The sequence below is a fragment of the Pteronotus mesoamericanus genome, unplaced genomic scaffold (assembly GCF_021234165.1).
Source record: "Pteronotus mesoamericanus isolate MK-2021 breed Mesoamerican mustached bat unplaced genomic scaffold, CSHL_Meso_final scaffold_85, whole genome shotgun sequence".
In the NCBI taxonomy this organism is placed as follows: domain Eukaryota; kingdom Metazoa; phylum Chordata; class Mammalia; order Chiroptera; family Mormoopidae; genus Pteronotus; species Pteronotus mesoamericanus.
The window spans coordinates 38,799,029-38,806,982 of NW_026555329.1; the positions used below are offsets into that span (position 1 = coordinate 38,799,029).

Below are 7,954 nucleotides of genomic sequence, written 5' to 3' on the forward strand. Positions count from 1 at the left end.
CAAAAAAAGAACTAAGCAATGAAGAGATAGCTAATGTATCAGATGCAGAATTCAAAACACTGGTAATCAGGATGCTTACAGAAATGGTTGAGTATGGTCACAAAGTAGAGGGAAAAATGAAGGCTATGTAAAGTGAAATAAACAAAAATATACAGGGAACCAACAGTGAAGAGAAGGAAATTGGGATTCAAATCAACTATTTGGAGCAGAAGGAAGAAATAAACATTCAACCAGAACAGAATAAAGAAACAAGAATTCAAAAAAATGAGGAGAGGCTTAGGAACTTCCGGGACAACTTTAAATGGTCCAACATCCAAATCATTGGGATGCAGAAGGAGAAAAGGAAGGGCAAGAAATCGAAAACTTATTTGAAAAAATAATGGAGGAGAACTCCCCCAATCTGACAAAAGGCATAGACTTCTAGGAAGTTCAGGAAGCTCAGAGAGTCCTAACGTAGTTGGATCTAAGGAAGCACATGCCAAAGTACACCATAATTACATTACCCAAGGTTCAAAATAAGGATGGAATCTGAAAAGCAGCAAGAGAAAAGGAGACAGTTACCTACAAATGAGTTCCCATAAGACTATCAGCTGATTTCTCAAAAGAAAACTTGCAGGGAAGAAGGGGCTGGAAAGAAATTTTCAAAGTCATGAAAGGCAAGGACCTACATCCAAGATTACTCCAGCAAAGCCATCATTTACAATTGAAGGGCAGATAAAGTGCTTCTCAGACATGGTAAAGTTAAAGGAGTTCATCATCACCAAGTACTTATTATATGAAATGTTAAAGGGACTTATCTAAGAAAGAGAAAAATCAAAACTATGAACAGTAAAATGACCTCAAACTCACAACTATCAAAAAATAAACCTAAAGCAAAAACAAAAACAAACTAAGCAAACAACTAGAAAAAGGAACAGAATCACAGGAATGGAGATCACATGGAGGGTTATCAGCAGGGAGAGGGCAGGGGAGAATGGGGAGAAAGGTACAGGTAATAAGAAGCATAAATAACAGGTACTACATAGATAGTGGGAGGTTAAGAATAGTATAGGAAACGGTGAAGCCAAATAACTTATATGTTCATGACCCATGGACATGAACTAAGATGGGGAAGAACACTGGTGGGGAGTACAGGGCAGAGGGGAGTAAGGGGGAGAAAAAATGGGACAACTGTAATAGCATAATCAATATAATAAAATTTAAAAATTAATTTGCATTTCTTTAATGACCAGTGACATTGAGCATGTTTCCATGTGTCTATTCAGGTCCTTTGCCCATTTTTTAACTGGATGGTTTGGGGTGTTTTTTTTGGTGTTATGTTCTTTATAAATTTTGGGTATTAACATTTTATTAGACATATCATTGGCAAATCTGTTCTCCCATACAGTGGACTGTCTTTTTATTTGTTGATGGTTTTCCATAATCTGCAAAAACTTTTCAGTTTAATATAGTTCCACTTGTTTAATGTCTTTTGTTTCCCTTGCCTGAGGAGATGTATCAGAAAAAATATTGCTACAGAAATGTTGGAGATTTTATTGCCTGTTTTCTAGAGGACTTTTATGGCTTTGAATCTTACATTTAAGTCTTTGATCCATTTTGACTTTATTTTTGTATATGGTGTAAAGAAGTGGTCTAGTTTAATTTTTTTGCATGTATCTGTCTAATTTTCCTACCATCATTTGTTGAATAGACTGTATTTAACCTATTGTATGCCCTTGTCTCCATTGTCAAATATTAATTGTTCATGCAGGCATGGGTTTATTCCTAGGCTCTCTAGACTGTCCTTTGATCCATATGTCTGTTTTTATACCAATATCATGCTGTTTTAATTAATATGATCTTTTAATATATAGTTTGATATCAGGCAGCATGAAACTTCCAACTTTATTCTTCTCTCTCAAGATTTCTGTCCTTATTCAGGGTCCTTTGTGGTTTCATATAAATTTTTGAAATATTTGTTCTGGTCCTGTGAGATATGCTTTTGGTATTTTTTTTTTTAAGGAATTGTGTTGAATCTATAGATTGCTTTGGATAATGTGGACATTCTAATGATATTAATTATTCCTATCCATGAACATGGTATGTGCTTCCACTTATTTGTATCTTCCTCAATTTCTTTCTTCAGTATCTTATAATTTTCTGAGTACAGGTCTTTTATCACCTTGATTAAATTCATTCATATCCACCTCACTGTTATTTTTTTGTTATTACAAATGGGATTGGTTTCTTAGTATCTCTTTCTGATAGTTCATTGTTGCATAAAAATGCCACAAATTTCTGAATATTAGCTTTGTATCCTGCTACTTTACTGAATTCATTGATCAGTTCTAATAGTTTTTTGGTGGAATCTTTAGGTTCTCTATATACAGTGTCATGTCATCTGGAAATAATGACAGTTTTAATTCTTTTCAAATTTAGATGCTTTTGTTTTTCTTGTCTTATTGTTGTGGCTAGAACTTACAGTGCTATGTTGAATTAGAATTGTGAAAGCACACATCCCTGACTTCTTCCTGAACTTAAGGAAAATGCTTTTAGTTTTTGCCCATTGAGTGTAAATTAGCTGTGGGTTTGTCATATATGGCCTTTATTATATTGAGGTATGTTCCTTCTGTACCCATTTTGCTAAGAATTTCTAATCATAAACGAGTGTCATATTTTGTCAAATGTTTTTTCTATATCTATTTATATTATTATGTGATTTTTATCTTTCATTTTGTTTATGTAATATATCACATTTATTGATTTGCAAATATTGTACCTACCTTACATTCACAGAATAAATCCCACTTGTTCATGGTGTATGATCTTTTTAATGCATTGCAGGATTGTTTGGTTATATTTTGTTGAGGAGTTTAGCATCTATGTTCATCATAATATTTTCTTATAATATTTTTTATTTCTGGGTGTCATTTGTTACTTCACCTCTATCATTTCTGATTTTCTGTATTTGGACCCTCTATTTTTTTTTTCTTGATGAGTCTGATTAACAGTTTGTCAATTTTGTTTATCTTTTCAAAGAACTAGCTCTTGGTTTCATTAATCTTTTGTATTGCTTTTTTTAGACTTGGTTTTATTTTGCTCTGATCTTTATTATTTCGTTCTTTCTACTCACTTGGCTTTGTTTGTTGTTTTTTTTCTAGTTCCTTTTGGCATAAGATTAAATTGTTTATTTAAAGGGTTTTTTGTTTGTTTGTTTGTTTGTTTGTTTAGGTAGGCCTGTATTACTATAAATTTCCCTCTTAGGATTGCCTTTATAGATTTAGGGTCATTGTGTTCTCCTTTTCCTTTATTTCAACATATCTTTTGATTTTCCCCTGATCTCACTGTTAACTCATTCCTTGTTTAGTGACATTTATTTAGCCTTCACATGTGTGTGTGTTTAGTTTTTTTCCATGCAACTGATTTCTAGTTTCATACCACTGTGGTTAGAGAAGATGCTTAATATAACTTCAACCTTCTTCAATTTGTTAAGACTGTTTTGTGGCTTAACATGTAGTCTGTCCTAGAACATATTCCATGTGCACTTGAAAAGAATGTATATTCTGCTACTTTGGGTTGAAATGCTCTGAAAATGTCAATTAAATCCATCTGATCTAGTATGTCATTTTAAGGCCATTGTTCCTTGTTGATTTTCTGTCTGGACAATCTTTCCACTGATGTTAATGGGGTGTTAAAATCTCCTACTGTGGCTGTATTCCTGTCTGTCTCTCTTTTCATGTTCATCAAGATTTGCTTTATATCTATAGGTGCTCCTATGCTGGGTGCACAAATGTTTACCAGAATTATATTCTCTTGTTGGATTTCTACTTTTATCATTTTGTAGTGTCCTTCTTTGTCTTTTATTATAGCTTTTGTTTTAAAGTCTGTTTTATCTGATATAAGAATTGCTACTCAGTTTTTATTAATTTTTCATTTGTATGAAACACCTCTTTTAATCCCTTTTCTGTAGTCTATGTGGATCTTTTATCCTGAGGTGGGTCTCTTATAGACTGCATATATATGGTTTTGTTTTCTTTTTTATTCAGCTATGCTATGTCTTTTGATTGGAACAATTAGACCTTTTACATTTAGGTGATTATTGGTAAGTATATACTTATTGCCATTTTATTCTTTATAAGTACTTTCCTCTTTTTTTCTTTCTTCTTTTTAAAGAAGACCTATAAACATTTCTTGTAATACTGGTTCAGTGGTAATAAACTGCTTTAGCTTATTCTTATCTGGGAAGCTCCTTTTTTCTCCTGTAAATTTAGATAGTAGCCTTGCTGAGTAAAGTAGTCTTGGTTGTAGGTCCTTGCTCTTCATCACTTTGAAAATTTTATGCCAGTCTCTTCTGGCCTGAAATAGTTCTGTTGAGAAATCAGCTGACAGTGTTATGGAAGCTCCTTTGTAGTAACTAACTGCTTTTTTCCTTATGGCTTTTAAGATTACCTCTGCTTTTTACCTTTGCCATTTTAATATGATGTGTCTTGGTGTTGGGCATCTTTGGGTTCATCTTGTTTTGGACTCTCTGCACTCCTTTGATTTGTGTGTCTTTCCCCCCCACCAACATTTTAGAGATGTTTTCAGTCATTATTTCTTCAAGAAGTTCTCAATCTTTTGTTCTCTCTCTTCTCCCTTTGGTGCACCTATGATGACAATGTTGTTACACTTCATGTTGTCCCAAAGGTCCCTTAAACTAATCTTATTATTTTTCATTCTTTTTTTGGCTGCTTGATTGGGTGTTTTCTGCTAACTTGTCTTCAAAGTTACTGATTTTATCTTTATCTAACCTATTGTTTTTTTCTAATTTATTCTTCATTTCAGATGTTGTATTCTTCATTTCTGACCATTTCTTTATGATCACTATGTCCTTTTTAATGTTACTGTCTTTTTGTTAAGTTCCCACTAATTTCATTCATTCTTCCCCTGAGTTTCTTAAGTATACTTATAACCAGTGCTTTCAACTCTTGTCTGGTAAAATTCTTTCATTTTACTTAGCTCTTTTTCTGGAGTTGTTTTTTTTTTCTTTTTTTGTTATTTCATTTAGGGCGTGTTTCTTTGTCTTTCCATTTTGGATGTCTCTGTGTTATTTTCTCTGTATTAGTTAGATTTGCTATGTCTCCTAGTCTTGGTAGAGTTGTCATATGTAGCAGGTGTCCTGTGGGACACAGTGGCATTTTCTCCTTGATCACCTGAGCTGGGTGTTCCAGGGTTTTTCCTTGCATGGGTTATGTGAGCCCTCCTGTCATGATTGAGTCTTATTATTAGCCTATCCACCCAAGGGATCAACTCTCAGGCTGGTTGATTGTGAGAATCAACCCCAACCACAGTGTTTGAGCTACTGTATGGTCAGGGAGCTGACCATAGGAAGCAGAATTCCCCTCATCAGTGCCTAGTGCCTGCTGAGATCTCTCTTTGGATGTGCCACTCATGAAGCTAGTTAGAGCCTTCTCTGACCTGAAGCACACCACTGGGTTTGTTGGCTCTGGGGCCTCTTGGAAGGGACTCTCATGTAGCTCAATGTCAGATGCTGCCTGTGACTGGTCCTGGGAAAACTTTTTGGAGCTAAAAGCAACCCCCGTTTGTGGCTGTCTCTGCTGTGACTGGGGGTGTCTGGGAAGGACCAAGCTGTGCACCAAAGCTGGCCTGCTACCAGCACCAAGCCTGAGAAGCCTGAGCACAGGTCCAAAAAAGGTCCAAGGCACCCAGAGATCCTCCTCTGCCTGCTTCCACCTGTCTCTGTCTGTCTCTGCCTGCCAGCTGCCCATTAGGCTCAGGCACTAAAAGAGCCTCTGGGGGTACTCAAGTTTCATGACACAGCTTCTCAGTGAGTGACCAGGTAGGGGCAAGTGGTGTTCCCCAGACTGATACAGGTTCAAACTCAGTGTCAGTGCTGGGTCTAAGATCACTCAGCAAAAGCTCCAGGGTATGTCAAGGCTAGCTGCCTCCAGTCAGGTGTCCAAAGACCTTTGTAGTAGAGAAGGGTTTCAGGGAGTTGTCGGGGTCAACCCAGCAGGTTTTACCAGGCCCAAACAGACCAAAATTTGGCCGTTGAAGGGAGGGCTCTGTACTAATCTGATGTGTGAGGAAAAAATGGCCCCACCTCAGAGCCACATAACTCAGTCACTGACACTCCCCCAAGTCTGCCTATACCTTTATAACCCAGGCCTATGCAGCTGACTCCTCATGAGCTGTATGGAAGCAAGTGCTCCACCTAAGAAAGATGGCATCTGCAGTGTTTGGCAAGGGACTCAGCACATAGACTCTGGTGGCTGTCTCTTCAGCTATCTCCTTGGAGACACAAACCCCAGTGTCTCCTCACGAGACTCTAGTCCACCCTTCCCTCCCTCCACCACAGCCCAGGTGAGTGATTGCAAACAATATTTTGTGCTTGGCTCTTTAAGAAGGTTCATGTGTTTCTAGAACTCTTGTCTCACCCTGGTGGACAGAATCCCAGCAGATTTTCATAGCCAGATGTTATATAGGAACCTCTTCCTGGTTCTGCTGTCCTGGGATGGGGATCCTGGCATGGGATAGAGACAATTTTCTCCTCATGGGTAACCTTTCCAGTTGAGATATCCCTCTGAATCTCAGCTACTTCCCGTGAGAGCATGGCCAGTGTTTGTAGCATCTACGCTATTCCTATCAGTCTCCATGTGGCTTCTTCTGTATATCCCTTGTTATAAGACTTTTGTTCAGCTAGGTATAAGTTGGTTATTCAGGTTGATTTTTCTATATTTTAATTGTAATTTCAGTTTCGTCCTGGGAGGAGGTGAGTTAACTTCCACCTACATTGTCACTATCTTGGACCTCCTCCTAGGAAAACTTATAAACCAGTACCAAGGTGGACCAAAGTAGGTTTATAGTTGTGAGTACATAAGACACAGTTTATTCTTGTATTATTATTTATTAATTATTGTGTTATTTTCCATATGAACAACTATAAACCTACTTTTGCCCACCCCTGTACATAAATCTCATTATTAGTCAGCGAGCAGGGAGGCTGTTAGTCTAAAGAAAAAAAAATATTTTGCTGGCCTTCTTGATCCATCCCTTTTTAGCTAAAAACAACAATTAAACAGAGAGTTTTGTTGGGTGACCTATGTCATATTTTTCATTGCCTAGGAACTCAAAAAAATGTAGACCAAAAGTTGCAGTTACCATTTCCTATGTTTCTGTTAAAGCAGTATTGAGATTGATTACCAGAACTTGAGCAGAATTTTGTCTCCTCCCAATACTGTTTCCACAGTTATTCAACCAACCATCATAGTACATGACCCTAAATACACACATCACTACCACCACCACCACCACGACCACCACCACCTTGATTTTGCATCAGCATAACCCTATAGAGTTACTCAAGTCTTCCTTCTGGTACTTGTGACCCCATTCACTCATCTGCTAGATGATACAGTGAGATAAAACAAGGATGCCTTGGAACTGTTATTTAGGGAAACGGCTGGCTAGAAACTGTGTTGTCAACTTGCCTATGTATAAGTGGACTGAGGGGACTAATTCATAAGAGGTTAACATTAAGTGGACCATCACTTATTTCTTTTCTGAGAAAATGTAACTGCTCAGTAAGCAGAATCCCTGTAAGAGCTGGTCAATACTCAGAGTATTTTCCCTACAGAGAAATGTATTTGGAGAGGGTATTTATAGTCAGAAGGTTGTTGATGAGTGTCAAGTCTAGCAAGAGGGGTTGTGTTGGTGATATTAATGATGGGTGCCTTCAAGTTTGGTCTCACAGACGGCTGCTTTCCTTCCCCTTATGGGTATATTCCAAGCTCTAGAGAGTCAGGGCTTCTTCTACTGCTCAATATTGAAGGGACAATTCCACATTCTATCTTCTGAGCTTCTTCTCTAAATTCTTTGGGACACTAGCCTTCTACTGAGATATTCTTGCTCATGCATTTTGGCCTCAGCTACCTTAAGTCTATATTTTTTTCAGTCACCTATTTCATTGGGTGTT

General features: G+C 37.3%; 1 pseudogene; it reads right to left on the reverse strand.

Annotated features, from left to right (window-relative positions):
- The window catches only part of LOC129063164 (RWD domain-containing protein 1-like), a 44,659-nt pseudogene extending 38,049 nt beyond the window's left edge, over window positions 1-6,610 (reverse strand).
- Window positions 6,611-7,954: the final 1,344 nt, after the last annotated feature.